Consider the following 20,260-nt stretch of genomic DNA (forward strand, 5'->3'; position numbering starts at 1 on the left):
GTCGTGCTGCCCTTTCCACCATTGTAGTAGGTTATTTTTCAGGGTTAGAAACTCACGATTTCTGTACCGCTTCACACTAGCTCTGTTCCATGCGAACAGATCTGGCTGCCTTCCTCTCTTCAAAGTCCGACTTTTGTTTTTCCTGGGTGCGTTGAAAATCAATCGCTGCACGTCGCTGGCGTCGGTGCTCAAACTGTCCATTGTTTTAGCATGTTGCTTCGTTGCCACTACTAGTTTCGTTTTCGTTTTGGGCTGTGAAGAAAACGCTACGCAGCGTGCGTTACAGTGGTTTTGTTAGCTTTCGCGTTATTATGACACACCCGTGACGATTGGGTAATGACAGCGACTACTAGCGGTTCTGCCGAAATGAATGGGAAGTTGAGGCAACCACGACGGCGGTCACAATCTAAGTACGCTGAGTGGTGAATGACACAAGCGCAGCATGTGAGGTAAAAGCTAAGTTATTATCATATTAAGCAATGGATTGAACTAGGCATTAGAAGCCGATTCTTGTGCTCGCGATAGCCGAATTCTATCTCTACTATCGGTTCATTGAATATTTAATGGCTAATTACTGTCGAATGGTAAGTTTACTATCGATACAGCTGTATCTCTCACCTGTAAAACCGGATATCCGGTCGTATCGGTTTATCGTTCTCAAACTTAGTTTTCAGTGCGTCATCGTGACGTCACCTTCATGAAAAAAATTGTTCGTTGACGAAATATTTTTTTGTGTTATCGTCATCGTTGACGAAAACAACAGTCTTTAATTCTCTAGCAACTTTTTTTCGCATACAGTTCGTGGCGTCTAGGGGGGTACAATTAATTAAAAATAATGTACTGCATTATCATCACCAAGTTGGTGTTGTCCTTGTAGACGCTACAATATAATATATATGGCTGAAAACACAGATAAGACTGAAAAAGCAGTTTCTGCTCTTGCACTCCTCTTAAATAGAAACTGCTATATTTTAAGCCAAAACAACAGTTGTGTTTGATAGAGCAATATGTATATATGCTGCCATAGCAGATTCATGGCGCATGAAGCCCCCAAACTTTTTCATTTGTTCGTTTTACCCTGAAAACCCTCGTGTACAGACGGCACGCAACTGCTTTTGTGTCAACCCAGCCATAAAACAAAGGTAATTAATTACCGTAATTTCCCGAATATAACGCGCACTTTTTTCCCAAAATCAACTTGTAAAATCATGGTGCGCATTATACATGGGTACAGCGATGGAGACAGAAATATATATATTTATATAAAGATTTTTTTGTATTGACACGGCCATGTTGTGTTGAAGAAAACGTATGCGGCAATTCGTTGCCGACCTTTACGGTACATGACGTCACCATTTTGTTTCGGTAATACTCTGGTCGAATGATTTCGTCTGTGTTGAATTCAGCTTTTTTCACTCTTCATAAAGCACAGAATTTAGTTTATAGCAACTCGGCAACTTGGACCATAACAAACGTAACACAACACAGACTTCCTGTGTCCGTCAACAATATCTGTCCCTCGGGAAACTCAAACCCAAATAACTATAGTTCCTCTTGTTACCGTCTGCAGCAATGCGCTCTTTCCGATTTCCGACTTCAATCCTCACTTTTATTTTACCGCATCAATCCATGGAAGAAACATTTATTCATCATGATGAAACAAGCAAGTTATACAGCAGCCTTTAAAAGAAAAGTCACATCTGTTTTGTTTTCTCCTGGATTCTGGTAAGTTGGAGAAGTTGTCAGATCATATCATTACCGTACATATTGTCAGTTTACAGTAATGTTTTGAACTACCAATGTGCTATGCTTGTGCTGTGTTTCACCAGTCAGTAAAATGACATTTCTGAATCTGTACACGAGCTCTGTTTTCTTGTATTCTTCTATTTATTGGTGCTAAAATTAGGGTACACGTTATACACGGGTAAAATAATTTCCCCTAGATTTTACAAGTAAATTTGGGGTGCGCGTTATAAACGGGTGCGCCTTATATTCGGGAAATTATGGAATATTTATTATCTAAAATGTCTGTCGTTTTTATCTTAGAATCATTAATTGATGTCTCATATTTTTTTTTTTTTTATTAACAACTTTTTTAAATTATTCACTCGCATATTCACTCGCATATTGTAAACTTTTAAACAAATTATGTCACAATGACAAAAATGGCGTCTGTAAAAAAGTCACAGACCTTATAACTATCGTTTAATTGTATTTTTTTTTTTTTTTGTTACTTTCGCACCTTCTCCGATATGTTAGATGATAAATAATTGATTCAAACAAAAAAATTGGGAAAAAAATTAAAAGGGTAAATATACGAAAAAGAAAATATCGACCACTCCTTGATGTCTGCGATTTCTGCATCGCGACCCTTGTTATATTACCATGTTTCACCTATAAAATCCCCCAAAAAATCCAGCTGTGGCCATTGACAGCTGTGTCTTCACATTCAGTGATACATGCTACAAAGGGTTTTTGGATCGAAACAAGGTAAGTACGCGATAATATCTCGTTAAAGTCATGGCGTCTGTAATTCTGCTCTCGCGTGCTCTCACCTCCACATAGGGTTTTGCTGTTTAAAAAACAGTTTAAAAAAAAAAAAATGCCCTCCTGTTTAACATTTTTCTTCCCCCCGAAAATTGAGATTTTAAGCTTTCCAAGGATGTATCACACATAAACAGCAAAACCCTAACTGGAGGCGAGTGCATGCGAGAGCAGAATTAAAGACGCCACGATTTTAACGAGATATTATCGCGTACTTACCTTGTTTCGATCCAAAAACTCCATGTAGCATGTATCACTGAGTGTCAAGACACAGCTGTGAATGGCCACAGCTGAATTTTGGGGGGATTTTATGGGTGAAACATGGTGATATAACAAGGGTCGCGATGCAGAAATCGCAGACAACAAGGAGTGGTTGAGATTTTCTTTTTCTTATAGTCACCCTTTTAAACGTTATTTTTAGGGCTGTCAAACGATTAAAATTTTGAATCGAGTTAATCACAGCTTAAAAATTAATCATAATTAATCGCAATTCAAACCATCTATAAAATATGCCATATTTTTCTGTAAATTGTTGGAATGGAAAGATGAGACTCAAAACGGATATATACATTCAACATACTGTACATAAGTACTGTATTTGTTTATTATAACAATAAATCAACAAGATGGCATTAACATTAACATTCTGTTAAAGCGATCCATGGACAGAAAGACTTGTAGTTCTTAAAGGATAAATGTTAGTAGAAGTTATAGACATTTTATATTAAAACCCTCTTAATGTTTTCGTTTTAATAAGATTTGTCAAAAAATAAAGTAGTAGCTCGCCATTGTTGATGTCAATAATTACACAATGCTCATTGTACTTTAACCCATGAATTCAGTTGAACCAAAGCGCCAGCAGAGGGAGACAAAAAACACAGGTAACAAGTGGACATGTCACTGTGCTGTCATTTTAATCTGTTTGCATGTGCGTTAATTGCGTCAAATATTTTAGCGTGATTAATTAGGTAAATTAATTACCGCCCGTTAACGCGATAATTTTGACAGCACTAGTTATTTTTCAATTTTTCTTTGTTTGGATCGATTATTTATCATCTAACATATCGGGGGAAATGTGACAGTAACAAAAAAATACAATTAAGCGATAGTTATGAGGTAGATATCCGTGACTTTTAACAGACGCCAAATTTTTCATTGTGACGTAATTTGTTTAAAAGTTTAAAATATGTGAGTGAATAATTTTTTAAAGTCGTTTTTTTTTTTTTTTTTAACTAAATATTAGACATCAATTAATAATTCTAAGCTAAAAATGAGAATTTGAATAATAAATATAATTACTTACCGTCTTTTTATGGCTAGGTTGAAACAACAACGGGGTTTTCAGGGTAAAACGGACAAATTAAAAACAATTCGGGGGCTTCATGCGCCATGAATATGCTATGGCAGCATATAGATATATTGTTCTATCAAACACAACTGTTGTTTTGGCTTAAAATATAGCAGTTTCTATTTAAGAGGAGTGCAAGAGCAGAAACTGCTTTTTCAATCTTATCTGTGTTTTCCGCCATATATATTATATTGTATTTTCCGCCATAAATTTTTCTATTATTACCAAAAATAGTCACTTGCCCTACACCTTTCTTTAATGACATATCAATGAACCTTGTGTGGTGTTTTTTAATCCAAACAACTAGAGCAAAGACAGGAGAGGCAGGAGATTCAGAGCTTCTCCTGCATATTGAAAAATATATCATATATATATATTAGGGGTGTGACGATACACACAAGTCACGGTTCAGTACGTACCTCGGTACGGGGGTCACAGTTCGGTGCAGGTCCAGTAAAACAGGAAAAACAAAAAGGCTATTTTTTTCTCAGAGCACCTCGGTACGGGGGTCACAGTACGGTGCAGGTCCAGTACAACAGGAAAAACAAAAAAGCAATTTTTTTCTGAGAGCATTTGAAAATTATTAAATTTTTAATCGAGTTAATTACAGCTTAAAAATTAATCATAATTAATCGCAATTCAAACCATCTATATAATATGCCATATTTTTCTGTAAATTATTGTTGAAATGGAAAGATAAGACACAAGACGGGTATATACATTCAACATACGGTACATAAGTACTGTATTTCTTTATCATAACAATAAATCAACAAGATTGCATTAACATTATTAACTTTCTCTTAAAGCGATCCATGAATAGAAAGACTTGTAGTTCTTAAAAGATAAATGTTAGTACAAGTTATAGAAATTTTATATTAAAACCCCTCTTAATGTTTTCGTTTTATTAAAATTTGTAAAATTTTCAATCAAAAAATAAACTAGTAGCTCGCCATTGTTGATGTCAATAATTACACCATGCTCACTCATGGTACTAACACATAGAATCAGTTGGACCCAAACGCCAGCAGAGGGCGCCAAACACCAAAAAACAAGTAACAAGCGGACATTACAATGTACTGTCATTTTAGTCTGTTTGAGCGGGGCATGTGTGTTAATTGCGTCAAATATTTTAACGTGATTAATTTGAAAAATTAATTACCGCCCGTTATCTCGATAATTTTGACAGCCCTAGTTTTACGCTGCTATATAGGTGATTTTTTTTTTTATGTGAAAAGTGTGATCTTTGGTTTTGTTTTGTTTTTTAATTTAAAAAAAATCAGTTCAATTATTTTATTATCAGTGACAACAATACTATCTCAATACATAATTATACAAATCATTCATTTGAACATAATTTACAAATTCATTTTCATGGTATTCATCACTTTATTTCTCTCTAATATTAAAAGTGGTTGGTGGAGTATGTCTGCAGGCGTGCTCTCAGTACTACTTATTGGTCTAACCCCTTTAATTAAGCAACCCGAGGAATGATTGCTGCTGTCTTGAGTTACCTGAAGCCATTTAGGCACACACACACATGCACAAACAGTGGCCACCTGAAGCATTTTGGAATATTGGAATAGTTACCCCATCCCCCATCTTCTCTTGTTCCCCTCCACCCAAACCTATTAAAACTCGCTTCGGGAGGAAACTCCCACTTCCTCCACATTCCTGAAGGATTTTCCGTACAGAGAATAGTAAACAAACTTTTAAACAAAGAGTAAGCGAGGAAGGGAGGGGGAAACGGTGCATGGGCAAGTTCATGTTATTTCCTTCTAGCAGTAAATCAAAAGACGCTCTCAACAATGACTTCCCGGTAAATGGCAAGATCTGTGGGTGTTCTTTTGTAAGTCGGTTGAGGTGTTTACAGTCAGCAGCAATAATGGCGGGAGTAGAAGAAGCAACAAAGGGCTGTGCAAAGACCTGGAAAACCCTCTTCGACTCCCCTTAGCTCCCTTATACACACGCATTTCCTGGCACTGAGATGAGTAAGCAGAGGGAGGAAGGCCTCTTCATCAGTTTTCCTTATGGGGCCCTTTGGTTTTCACTGACCCGTGGTGGTATCTCAGTATTTCAACCTCTGCCTGAACTGATGCTCATGGTTTGCGTCTGTGAAGACTGGAAGCCTGATTTTTGAATGATTTGTGCATCTGATTGCCCACATAATCAGATGTCTATTTTCTAACCAGGCGCAAATAGAACTGCGTCTGCCAAATAGGTAAGATCCTCATGCAGTTCAACGTCCTGTATTTTTTCCCAGTATTCACATAAACCAGGTACAGTGCCTTGCAAAAGTATTCGGCCCCCTTGAATCGTGCAACCTTTCGCCACGTTTCAGGCTTCAAACATAAAGATATGAAATTTTATTTTTTTGTCAAGAATCAACAACAAGTGGGACACAATCGTGAAGTGGAACAACATTTATTGGATAATTTAAACTTTTTTAACAAATAAAAAACTGAAAAGTGGGGCGTGCAATATTATTCGGCCCCTTTACTTTCAGTGCAGCAAACTCACTCCAGAAGTTCAGTGAGGATCTCTGAATGATCCAATGTTGTCCTAAATGACCGATGATGATAAATAGAATCCACCTGTGTGTAATCAAGTCTCCGTATAAATGCACCTGCTCTGTGATAGTCTCAGGGTTGTTTAAAGTGCAGAGAGCATTATGAAAACCAAGAAACACACCAGGCAGGTCCGAGATACTGTTGTGGAGAAGTTTAAAGCCGGATTTGGATACAAAAAGATTTCACAAGCTTTAAACATCTCAAGGAGCACTGTGCAAGCCATCATATTGAAATGGAAGGAGCATCAGACCACTGCAAATCTACCAAGACCCGGCCGTCCTTCCAAACTTTTTCTCAAACAAGGAGAAAACTGATCAGAGATGCAGCCAAGAGGCCCATGATCACTCTGGATGAACTGCAGAGATCTACAGCTGAGGTGGGAGAGTCTGTCCATAGGACAACAATCAGTCGTACACTGCACAAATCTGGCCTTTATGGAAGAGTGGCAAGAAGAAAGCCATTTCTCAAAGATATCCATAAAAAGTCTCGTTTAAAGTTTGCCACAAGCCACCTGGGAGACACACCAAACATGTGGAAGAAGGTGCTCTGGTCAGATGAAACCAAAATTGAACTTTTTGGCCACAATGCAAAACGATATGTTTGGCGTAAAAGCAACACAGCTCATCACCCTGAACACACCATCCCCACTGTCAAACATGGTGGTGGCAGCATCATGGTTTGGGCCTGCTTTTCTTCAGCAGGGACAGGGAAGATGGTTAAAATTGACGGGAAGATGGATGCAGCCAAATACAGGAATATTCTGGAAGAAAACCTGTTGGTATCTGCACAAGACCTGAGACTGGGACGGAGATTTATCTTCCAACAGGACAATGATCCAAAACATAAAGCCAAATCTACAATGGAATGGTTAAAAAATAAACGTATCCAGGTGTTAGAATGGCCAAGTCAAAGTCCAGACCTGAATCCAATCGAGAATCTGTGGAAAGAGCTGAAGACTGCTGTTCACAAACACTCTCCATCCAACCTCACTGAGCTCGAGCTGTTTTGCAAGGAAGAATGGGCAAGAGTGTCAGTCTCTCGATGTGCAAAACTGATAGAAACATACCCCAAGCGACTTGCAGCTGTAATTGGAGCAAAAGGTGGCGCTACAAAGTATTAACGCAAGGGGGCCGAATAATATTGCACGCCCCACTTTTCAGTTTTTTATTTGTTAAAAAAGTTTAAATTATCCAATAAATTTTGTTCCACTTCACCAGTACTTCTCAAATAGTGGGGCGCGCCCCCCTGGGGGGGCGCAGAGCGATGCCAGCGTGTGACCTCGGGGAACATGCTTTTTTTTTTTTTTCTGCCGTACTGGAATAAAGTGTACTTGCGCATCCACTCAGTGGGTGGCAGTGGCGCTCTCATTTTCAGAGTGCGTGCAGTATTTTTGAACTAAGGAAGAGCACTCATCACACAGAAAACAAATATGAAGAGCAGTGCGCCGCCGCCGTTTTCGAAAGCCGTTTTCCGACCGGACTCACTCACGCAGCGACCCACTGTCTTGTCCGGTTCTCAAGCCGCCGCCCGATAAGTGCCATTTTCGGCTTGGGATCGTCAGGACGACCGCCCTCACCTACGGTTCTACCTCGGCCGCCGAGAATGCGCTTTGTTCGTGCCGTTTGCCTTTTAGCTTTGACTTTTAATACTGTGGGTGATGAGGAAAGACTGTTTACTGTGTCTAAAAATAATTATAGCAGACCGCCAGAAACCAAATCAATTAAGACGCCACTTAAAGACATTCGACCCCAATCTCATTGATAAGCCGCTTGATTGTTTTTCAGCGAAAACGTGCCAAATATTGCCAACAATCGTCCTGCTTTGTCTGTGTTATATCAGTAAACCAGTGAGCATTGTTAGCATGCTCACTGCAAAATGACTCCACACCATTGCAAAGGAGGTAATACTGAGTGTGAGCAGCAAAAATAAAAACTGTCCTTCTGTCCAAGGACACTCTTTTTTTCCCTTTATTCATTTTTGTTTTTTCGGTCAAATTTTTTGGCATATTGTCCTCATGAGTGAATGTTTCTAATCAATTTGAATTTGTTATTATTTATTGATTTTATTACAGTTTATTTTTCTGTATCAAATGGTCAAAAATGTACCTTGAGTGTATTTTTACAGTTTGAATGTGATTTTTTTTTTTTTTTTTAATTCAGGCAAATTGATGCACGTCAAGTCTTCTCTGTTACAAACAAAACAATGTTAACTAGGCCTGCAAGCAGGACTGAACGGGCCCTCGCAATCTAGCGCAACTCGGACGTCACGCAACTCGGACTGTGTGCAGGTCAGGGTGGTGGCAGATCCTCCTCTCTAATCATCTCATTAGAACCTAACATGCTCGAAAGTCGCCTCTTACATTACCACACCCAAGAGATAAAAACCCCTATTGGAGAGATTACTACAAAAAAGGAGCCACTACTGAGCTGTGCAGCCAAGCCCTTATTCAAAACCAAAATTAATCTTCTAACTGGGCCAATTTGACCAAGTGTGCCAAATATTGTGGCTCTATAAGCTGCCTGACTCTCTGGAAAAAAATATTTCCTTTAAATGGCGAACAAAGGGTCGTCATGGCAACAGACAGACACGTGGACATGGGCCGTAAATAAGTATTTTAATAGGTCTTGAAACTACAATGACCAAACTGAAAAGAACTGGATATGTATTGGAAAAACGAGTGACTTTCTATTGCCACTAGTTGGCGCTGTAGGGTTGATGCAAATGACCCCTACAAGGCACTTCAGGGTATGACTCTCAACAAGCACGGGAAGTTTGTCGCAGATATGTTGTATATCTGCCGAGTTATGACTGTTCAAAGTTTTTAGCGAGACAAATTGTTGACGGTCATTTTCACTTTCCTGTTTGGACCCCTCCGCTTCAACGAAACCTCAATATTTTTCATCAGGCACCTGAACACAGGTCTTAAGGCTTCCCTTATACAGGTTTGAGGTAGATTGTTTTTTTCCCTTTAGAGGAGGTGTGTGTCCCGTAAAAAAAGGGCTTTTCCTGTTCCCACTAGGAGGCGCCAGGCACAAATGGTAAATTCTCAATCCAGTCCTGCTCAGGCAGGTATACCTCACACACATGCCAGATTTAAAATAGATTGAACGTTGTATGAGGGAGTTATCAGTCATTTTCTGAATTTGGTGTTTTGGCGAAAAAATGGCCGACTTTGGCACCCCGCCCAGCTCAGGCCCGTGAATGAAAACACACCATTTTGATAACTTAAGATTTCATATGCCTCATGAACAGTCTCGCCAATTTTGAGAATGATCAAACTAATTCCCTAGGTGCCAAGGTGTAAAATGTGCACACTGTAAATCGATAAAAATTTCACATTCAATCCAAAATACCCGATTTCCTGTTGGGTTTGGAATACGCATGCAAGAGACTTTTTGGAGCAGTTTTGTACAAGGTATCGACTCTCCGAATTTCATCCCTCTACGTTGAAAAAACCTAAATGGAGAGGCCTTTTTGAAAATTTCAAGGGGGCGCCACTGAGCCATTTTGTTACATGTTTTCGTAACGTTGCAAGATTATCGAACGTTATGCAAAGCCGCATGTATGTCCAAATTTTTGTGAGTTTTCGTGCATGTTCAAGCCTCCAAATGTAAACTCCTACTGTGAACCGATAAAAATTTCACATTCGATCCAAAATACCCGATTTCCTGTTGGATTTGGAATACGGGTGCAAGAGACTTTTTGGAGCAGTTTTGCACAAGGTATCGACTCCCCAAATTTCATCACTCTCTGTTAAAAAAACCTAATAGGAAACGCCTTTTTGAAAAATTCAAGGGGGCGCCACTGAGGCATTTTGCTACATTTTTTCGTAACATTGCAAGATTATCGAACGTTATCTAAAGCCGCATGTATGTGCAAATTTGTACAAGTTTTTGTGCATATTCAAGCCTCCAAATGTAAACTCCTACTGTGAACCCATGAAAATTTCACATTCGATCCAAAATACCCGATTTCCTGTTGGATTTGGAATATGGGTGCAAGAGACTTTTTGGAGCAGTTTTGCATAAGGTATCTACTCCCCAAATTTCCTTGCTCTATGTTGAAAAAACCCAATAGGAAAGGCCTTTTTTAAAACTTCTTTCTGTCGCCACTAGTTGGCACTGTAGAGTTGATGCAAATGACCCCTACAAGAACCTTCAGGGTATGACTCTCAACAAACACGGGAAGTTTGGCGCAGATATGTTGTATATCTGCCGAGTTATGACTGTTCAAAGTTTTTTGCGTGACAAATTGTTGACGTTCATTTTCACTTTCCTGTTTGGACCCCTCCGCCTCAACGAAACCTCAATATTTTTCATCAGGCACCTGAACACAGGTCTTAAGGCTCCCCTGATGCAGGTTTGAGGTCAACAGATTTTTTTCCCTTGGAGGAGGAACCTGTCTCGTAAAAAAAGGCATTTCCTGTTCTCACTAGGGGGCGCTAGACCTAATGGGTAATATTTCAATGCACTCGTGTTAAGGGTGGGATACCACACATACATGCCAAATATGAAAAAGATTGAACGTTGTGTCAAGGAACTATAAGTCATTTACTGAATTTGTCATTTTGCCGAAAAAATGGTCGACTTTGGCACCACGCCCAGGTCAGACCCGTGAATGAAAACGCACCATTTTCAAAACTTAAGATTTCATATGTCTCCTGAACAGTCTCACCAATTTTGAAGATGATCCAACTAACTCCCTCGGCGAAAAGGTCTCAAATGTGCACCCTGTAAATCGATAAAAATTTCATATTTGATCCAAAATAACCGATTTCCTGTTGGGTTTGGAATATGCGTGTAAATGCTTTTTTGGAGCGGTTTTGGACAAGGTATAGACCCCCCAAATTTCATTGCTCTACGCTGACAGACCCTAATGTTATAGGCCAATTTTAAAATTTCAAGGGGGCGCCACTGAGCCATTTTGTTATATTTTTTTGCAACGTTGCAAAATTATCGAAATTTACAATTTTCCGGACGTATGTGCAAATTTTGGTGACTTTTCGTGCATGTTCAGGCCTCCAAATTGGCCGTTTTCATTTGCCCTGAAAAAAAAAAAAAAAAAAAAAAAAAAAAAAAAAAATAATCCTTTGCAAAACAATAGGGCCTTCGCACGCTTAGTGCTCGGGCCCTAATAAAGTTATACTTTATTATAAGTTGATCTATGTTACTTTTTTTCTTTATTAGACAAAAAGGACACAATATTAGGCAGATGCGTATTTATAATAGTAATTTTATTGACAAATAATACTATTTACAGTGGCGGCAGAGAGTTTGGGGGGGCGCGAAACATTTACGTCTTGCTTGGGGGGGGCGTAGCAGAAAATAATTGAGAAGCACTGCACTTCACGATTGTGTCCCACTTGTTGATTCTTGACAAAAAATTAAAATTTTATATCTTTATGTTGTTGAAATGTGGCGAAATGTTGCAAGGTTCAAGGGGGCCGAATACTTTTGCAAGGCACTGTATGTCCCAACTATAGCCCGTGGGCTGACAGTGGCCCGCTGCCCAGTTTTATTGACCTGCAGCGAATTATGAAAATATCAGTATATGTAGTCCGCACAAGAAGCTTAAATTCAGCCTACGTTGTGTTGCACTTCTTAGCTATAACACTAGATGGAGCTCCTCACTCAAACAGTGCCTCATCATTAGCTAAGGGTTCAAAACCTGACCACAAGTTGAAATGAATGTGGGAAGCTGTGTAGAATCTAAGTACAGTGGTACTTCTACATACGAAGTTACCGTATTGGCCCAAATATAAGACGGTGTTTTTTGCATCGAAATAAAACTGAAAAAGAGGGGGTCGTCTTATATTCACGGTCTAGACATTTTACCCATTCACGACGCTAGATGGCGCCAGATATCATTGAAGCGATGTTCCGTCATGACAGATCTCAGCTACTCTTTTTAGTTTAACCAGTTTGCATTATTTTATTGCAATGTTTTTCCTTATTCAGATTTGTTTCAGTTACAGTTACAGTTAGACCTCACTTTGACGGTTAATGCAGTTATTGCAAGTTTGTTGTTATATCACAACAGATTGGTTTATTTACATTTCAAAAACCAAAAGCCATTCATTTACGAATGTGATTGCACTTTAGTTTACATATTTAAATGTTCAGATATACTTTAGGACTTTTTGGACAGTTATTTTTTAAAGGGTTAATTAATTCTGATTTACGTGGATTGCCAACGTAGGAACAGAAGTCGTTCGTAACCCAGAGACTACCTGTACATATATTGATTAATTTGTTGCTTGTAGCCCTTAACTCATTCACTGCCTTTGACAGTTAAAGGCATCAAATCCATTCCAACAGGGAAAGCTGGCATTGAGTGATCATGTTTCACCGGCCATCAACAGCAATAGACCTCCAATCCAATTTGCCTTGGGAGCTGGCAGTGATCGAGTCAAAATGGATTGGACGTCCATCCCTGCCAATGGCAGCCAATAAGTTAAAACTGAACTACTTTACTCGATTCCGATCCTCTGTTTAACAAATGAACGTGGAAGGATTTCAAGTTGGCCCTTAATTCTTTTGATTTTTCTGAAAGGGTTCTGGCAGTTTAAAAAAAATAGCTGGACAAACCCTCACATTGGATCATCATCTATTCATCAATGCAATTTTGAAGCTTCTGAATGATCTAAGAACTGACTTGGAGCCATTCGTAAGATGGAGTCATGCCATATCACTTTTGACAAAGCTCCTTTCAGTTCTTTATTTCCCAGTGTCTGGGTCATTTCAGCACATGGTGACATTTAGTGCTTGTCTCGCCAAGAGCATTTTCGTTGTGCTGGGCCAATGTTAGGCAGAATGGTTAAAAGCATCCAATTACCACACATTTGGGAGTGTTAAATCAATTAAAACATAGCTTTTATGGCGTGACTGCCTTTCCCATCATGATCTTAGCTGCGGATTTATTTGCTGCAACTCAGTAATATGTTTGTTTGTCTTCCACTTACATTCCCAACTTGACTTCATTTTGCTCCTGTTGAACTCTCCCAAATGTTCCATAGTCAACTACGGTTAGGTTCTAGCACACCAGCAACCCTTGTGAGTAGGGTTGTTCCGATCATGTTTTTTTGCTCCCGATCCGATCCCTATCGTTTTAGTTTGAGTATCTGCCGATCCCGATATTTCCCGATCCGATTGCTTTTTTTTTGGCTCCCGATTCAATTCCAATCATTCCCGATAATTTTTCCCGATCATATTCATTTTGGCAATGCATTAAGAAAAAAATGAATAAAACTCGGACGAATATATACATTCAACATACAATACATAAGTACTGCATTTGTTTATTATGACAATAAATCCTCAAGATGGCATTTACATTATTAACATTCTTCCTGTGAGAGGGATCCACGGATAGAAAGAATTGTAATTCTTAAAGGATAAATGTGACTTTGTATATTGTGACTAAATATTGCCATCTAGTGTATTTGTTGAGCTTTCAGTAAATGATACTGCAGCCATTCAACCCAAATGCATGATGGGAAGTGCAACCATGACTGTGCGTAGGGGCACCAATTGATATATCTTCTCTGCGTTGGGAAAGAACATAGGGTGTTAAAAAATGATCAACTTCTACCTTTCTTCCCCACATTGCCTCCCACGTTATTTTAAATTGCTGAGAGAGGGAATGTAAGGCTTTAGCCAAATACGTCTAGCTCTATATATATATATATATATATATATATATATATATATATATATATATATATATATATATATATATATATATATATATATATATATATATATATATATATTGGTAAAACGGCGCCTTTATAGATTGAACGCGACAATGCGTGAGTGAGTCGTGCAGCGCATGCGTTAATTATTTAACGTGATTAATTAAAAAATAATTACCGCTGATAACGCAATAAATTTAATAGCCCTACTCTAAGCAAAAACTACTCTGGATGAGTGTAAGACATTTTGTTTGTAACGTTATATACAATTAGAAAATGACGTGATCGGACATCTTTACTTGTGAGGATAAGCAATGTGAATATAAGCAAGATGAATTACCGTAATTTTTACACTGTAAGCTGCCACCCACCAAATTTAATACGAAAATGACATTTGTTCATAGATAAGCTGCACTGGACTTAAGGTCACAGCTATCCTCACTGTATTATGGGATACTCACACAAAAAGATATTGACCGGTAACATTTTATTTGACAGCGGCATCATACGACTGTCATAAGACCAAATGAACCACCATAAAGCTTTGAACCAATTGGCTGCAAGGCTTCATTTGGCCATCACTGCTCCCTTGGGGGAGACAGTCAACCTCTGCTGCCACCTGCTGTCAACACTGTTGTTGTCCAACATGCCTCCAAGCATGCAATGCAGCACTACAGATGTAAATAACAATCAAAATTGATGTTTTGTGCTAATTATTTCTTCAGTTACTGTGCCAGTTGTTTCATTAATTGCTAGTTTTTGTATTTGGTAACACTTTTTTTGACAGCGGCGCCATAAGACTGTCATTAGACAATCATAATTATGACATGACACTGTTATGAGCATTAATGGCTGCTTATAACAGATGTTATTTCGTGTTATCCGGCAAATTATCTCACTTCTGAATGGACGTAAAAGATCCGAGCTGGACATAAGTGGAGTTAGTGACATAATAAATCAACAAAACAGCCGCACTGGACTATAAACCGCAGGATTCAAAACGAAGGAAAAAAGTAGCGGCTTATAGTCTGAAAATTATGGTAGCTTTTTTTATGATTATACTGTATTTCGACCTGATAACAGATTACTTTGATTTCCAGTACTCAGAGGGGGGTAGTAACGCATTACATATACTCCATTACATTTACTTGAGTAACTTTTTGAGAAAAATATATACTTCTAAGACTAATTTTTCCATGCCATACTTTTTACTTTTACGTGAGTAGATTTGTAAAGAAAAAAATGCTACTCTTAGTCCGCTACTTTGGACTGTACAAGATTCGTTACATTTTTCCTCTTTATTCTACATATTAGATTTTTTTTTTTTTTTTTTGCCAGTGATGCCAAAAGTAGCTCTACTAATTTCACCTATGAGACGTCGCAACCATAATCACATGACTATTATACCAATCAGACGCAAGCTTACCGTTCTATGGTCACGCCAGCCTGTACATTCACGTGGCGTCTTTAAAGCACTGTGAAAAAAGAAGTACATTGGTACCTCTACATACGAAGTTAATTCGTTTCAAGACCTTGTTTGTAAATCGAAATGGTCGTATGTCGGGCAGGATTTTCCCATAAGAATACATCATAATTCAATTCAATCGTTCCACATCCCAAAACCTACACTAAATCTGTTAAAAAGGCCAGGTTATTTGCATATTACGTGTTTTGGATACCCCTGGTGGCGAGTTGCAATTTATTATTTTTTTGCTCAGGCATATTTTGGCCATCTAAAGAGACCTACGTTCTCATAGAAAGAAAATAAAAAGGCAACGCGTTGATGAAGAGAAAGTTTTGGTGTGATTAATTCGGGATGGGCATCATTATTGTTCTAACCGGACTATCTGCAGTGGGATCCATTGTTCTAGTCAGACCAGCTCAGTGCTTTTTTACAAAATCCTTAATAATTACTGCTGTTACTGTTGCAGAAAGCAATTACAAGAGCAAAACAAATACATGATGTACAGTGGGGAGAACAAGTATTTGATACACTGCCGATTTTGCTGGTTTTCCCACTTGCAAGCTATGTAGAGGTCTGTAATTTGTATCATAAGTTCTCTTCAACTGTGAGGGACGGAATCTAATAAAAAAATCCAGAAAATCACATTGTATAATTTTTAAATAATAAATTTGTATTTAACTGCATGAAATAAGTATTTGATACATTACCAACTAGTAAATATTTCGGCTCTCAGTTCTTTTTTAAGAACCCCTCCTGTTCTCCACTCATTACCGGAAGTAACTGCACCTGTTTGAACTTGTTACCTGTATAAAAGACACCTGTTCACATGCTCAAACAAACAAACTCCAACCTCTCCACAATGGCCAAGACCAAAGAGCTGTGTAAGGACATCAGGGATAAAATAATAGACCTGCACAAGGCTGGGATGGGCTACAGGAAAATAAGCAAGCAGCTTGGTGAGAAGGTAACAACTGTTGGAGCGATTATTTGAAAATGGAAGAAGTTCAAGTTGACGGTCAATCTACCTCGTTCTGGGGCTCCATGCAAGATCTCACCTCGTGGGGCATCACTGATCATAAGGAAGGTGAGGGATCAGCCCAGAACTACACCTGGTCAATGACCTGAAGAGAGCTGGAACCACAGTCTCGAAGAAAACCATCGGAAACACATTATGCCGTCATGGATTAAAATCCTACAGCGCACGCAAGGTCCCGCTGCTGAAGCCAGTGCATGTCCAGACACGTCTGAAGTTTGCCACTGACCATCTGGATGATCCAGAGGAGCAAAGGTAGAAGGTCATGTGGTCGGATGAGACCAAAATTGAACTTTTTGGTCTAAACTCGGCTCCTCGTGTTTGGAGGAAAAAGAAGGATGAGTACAACCCCAAGAACACCATCCCGACCGTGAAACATCATTTTTTGGGGCTGCTTCTCTGCCAAGGGTACAGGACGACTGCAGTGTATTGAGGGGAGGATGGATGGAGCTATGTATCGCCAGATCTTGGCTGACAACCTCCTTCCTTCAGTGAGAGCGCTGAAGATGGGTCGTGGCTGGGTCTTCCAGCATGACAACGATCCAAAGCACACAGCCAAGGCAACTAAAGAGTGTCTCCGTAAGAAGCATCTTAAGGTCCTGGAGTGGCCTAGCCAGTCACCAGATCTGAACCCGATAGAAAATCTATGGAGGGAGCTGAAAGTCCGTGTTGCCCGGCAGCAGCCCCGAAACCTGAAGGCTCTGGAGAACATCTGCATGGAGGAGTGGGCCAAAATCCCTGCTGCAGTGTGTGCAAACCTTGTCAAGGACTACAGGAAACGTTTGGTATCTGTAATAGCAAACAAAGGTTTCTGTAACAAATATTAAGTTCGATTTTTGTGATGTATCAAATACTTATTTCATGCAATTAAATGCAATTTTATTATTTAAAGGCTCCAGCACCTCCGCGACCCTCGTGAGGAAAAGCGGCTTGGAAAATGAATGAATGAATGAATGAAAAATCATACGTGATTTTCAGTTTTTTTGTATTCGATTCCGTCCCTCAAAGTTGAAGAGAACGTTTGATACAAATTACAGACCTCTACACGCTTTGCAAGTGGGAAAACCAGCAAAATCGGCAGTGTATCAAATACTTGTTCTCACCACTGTATTTTGCGTAGTGTACCTGAACGCACCGCGGGGCTGATGGCAGAGTGAGCGTGTGTAGTTGACTTTCTCTTTTCACGTCCTGTTGTTGCTATCAGTTGGCGACACGTGTCGTGTTCCACAAGTTCTGAAATAAATGATTAAAAACCTGACGAAGCTGGTGATCCCTTTGGCGATAGTACCAGAATAACAATTGTCACCTTAACGTATAAAGACTGGCGAACAGAGATCGGAGGAGTATTGTCAAGCAGTTCATAGAGGTGCACCCCACGCTCATATTTTTCTATCATTCCATCTTCATTTGAATGGTGAGCCTAAACTTTTTTTCTATTTTCATCACCTGCTTTAACATTCTTGGAACCCACGTTGATTTCTTTTACAAGAAAATCTGCCGTGCGTCAGTCTTGCGGGAAAACAATGAAATTGCGACGCTGTCATGAATTGTCGTATTTCGGGCATTTCGTCGGAGGTAGAAACAAGTAGCGTGTCAAATTTTACGTCAGATGTGGAAAAAATCATGTGTCGAAGTGATCGTATGTCGAGGTACCACTGTATTTGATATAGAGCGCCGCCCTTGACATGACTCAAAAGCATGAATTTTAACCTCTGAGTTTTTGTCACCGATTGACCACGGAAAACTGGAGATATAATATTTTTAATTTCATAATAACTATGAAGAAACTATTCACTATTCAAACTAGGAACTATGTTCTCCACTAGAGGGCACTCATGCTCTTTGGATGAATAATGCTTCTTTTCTGTCATTTTGTTTTTCTTTCGTCAGAATTAAATGATTTTTTTTTTCTTTGACTTAATATGGTTATGTGATGGGTTATTGTACAGTCTCATTATAACAACAGTTCATATAGATAACCCTTGTGCTAAGAAAGGAATGCCACTGTTAAAAAAAAAAAAAAAAACTAACAAAAATGTAAGCATTTACAAACAATGTTACTCCTTACTTGAGTATTCTTTTCACCGAGTACTTTTTTACTTGTACTTGAGTACATTTTTTGGATGACTACTTATACTTTTACTTGGATCATATTATTTTAAAGTCACGCTACTCTTCCTTGAGTAAATTTTTTGACTACTCTACCCACCTCTGCCAGTACTTTTGTGGGCTATATTTCACACAAATAACATCGAGGTAACTTTAAGAAGTGCTTATATGAGCAACAACACACAGTCAAACACATACATAAAACCCAATTGCAAATGCAAGCTTCATTTACTTATGTCACTCCATACAGTGTTGACAGTTTTAGCAGCCATGTTATTTGGACACACACCTTCACTAACAATAAACCCCTGTTCCAACCGTAGACTTTTTACAACAGAATATCTCGTCGCTGTTTGACTGCGCTTTCATTAATCATAATGCAGGCTCTCATGCTTCCATCTCACTAGGCCGTATGAAACATAAGTTCTGACCGTTTCTTTTTACTCAATCCCTCTGGCAGGGGCTGGTCTGTAGCTTTGGATCCTGCCTCGGCTTGCTCACAGGAATGTGCTATTGAGAAAGCACCGCAAAGCCTCCCAGTCATTCCAACCCATAATCAGATCCAGCTTGTCATCCCCCCATCCCATCTCTTTCTCTTTTTCTTCCTCACTCCCCATCTCGAAAAAGCGACAAGCACACACAGCACACAAACACCCACATGGAGAACAGAAAACCAGACACCCCCGCAGAATCAGACAGCAATTTGTAAAAATGTAAGCTTAGGCAAACATAGCTCGGTACTGACTTGTAAAAGTAAATGCATTGAGGGAAACCAAAAGTACAGTGCAATGAGAGATAAAAAGAAGTCAGCGTGTACTAATCTGTTATGTGTTTGGTTTGAGACTATGTACACAATAACTGATAATGAGCAAGCTAGCATGTTGTATTTAAGCAACAACAAGAATGTCATTTGGAATGATTCATTCTAAGACAATTTTGAAAGTTGTCCCCAGGGGGCAATCGCTGTGTCAAAATGTAGCGGGGGACTTTCAAGTATTTTGTTTTTCATCACTTCCGTGACAGAGGATCACTATTTCAAACCCGATGTTACAACATCACAAACCACCATCATTTTCAAGTGGGATTTTTTTTTTTTTTTTTTAATATTTGACTTGTTAAATGGCAAAACAATCCTTGAGTTATGCGGCACCACCACAGAGAATGATAGAGTTGACAATGTTCTACAGCAGGGGTCTCAAACCAAGGGTAGTTTTCAGAGAAATGAAAGAATGCAAGAAAACCTTGAAATACTTCCACTATCATTTGTTAAACAGCAAAAAGATCAGGTTAATTAAATATATTTAAGTCTCGTTGGCTGCCATTGATGGCGATAGATGTCCAATCCATTATGACTTGTAGGGGTTTGGCAGTTGGCCCGCAAGTCGTAGTTTGGACACCCTTCTACAGATTGACTTAGATCTATTTACCATTGTGGTTTCAGTAGTGTAATTTACCCTTGCCTTGAACGGACACTCATTTTTTCTGGGTTTGTACAAAT

General features: G+C 39.0%; 1 long non-coding RNA gene across 1 annotated transcript in view; it reads left to right on the forward strand.

Moving 5' to 3' along the window:
- Window positions 1–336: 336 nt before the first annotated feature.
- The window catches only part of LOC130923180 (uncharacterized), a 38,658-nt gene continuing 18,734 nt past the window's right edge, over window positions 337–20,260 (forward strand). The window contains exon 1 of the long non-coding RNA XR_009064664.1: window positions 337–449. This is a non-coding gene — a long non-coding RNA (uncharacterized LOC130923180). The remainder of the gene's footprint in view (window positions 450–20,260) is intronic.

Source organism: Corythoichthys intestinalis, chromosome 10 (assembly GCF_030265065.1).
Source record: "Corythoichthys intestinalis isolate RoL2023-P3 chromosome 10, ASM3026506v1, whole genome shotgun sequence".
In the NCBI taxonomy this organism is placed as follows: domain Eukaryota; kingdom Metazoa; phylum Chordata; class Actinopteri; order Syngnathiformes; family Syngnathidae; genus Corythoichthys; species Corythoichthys intestinalis.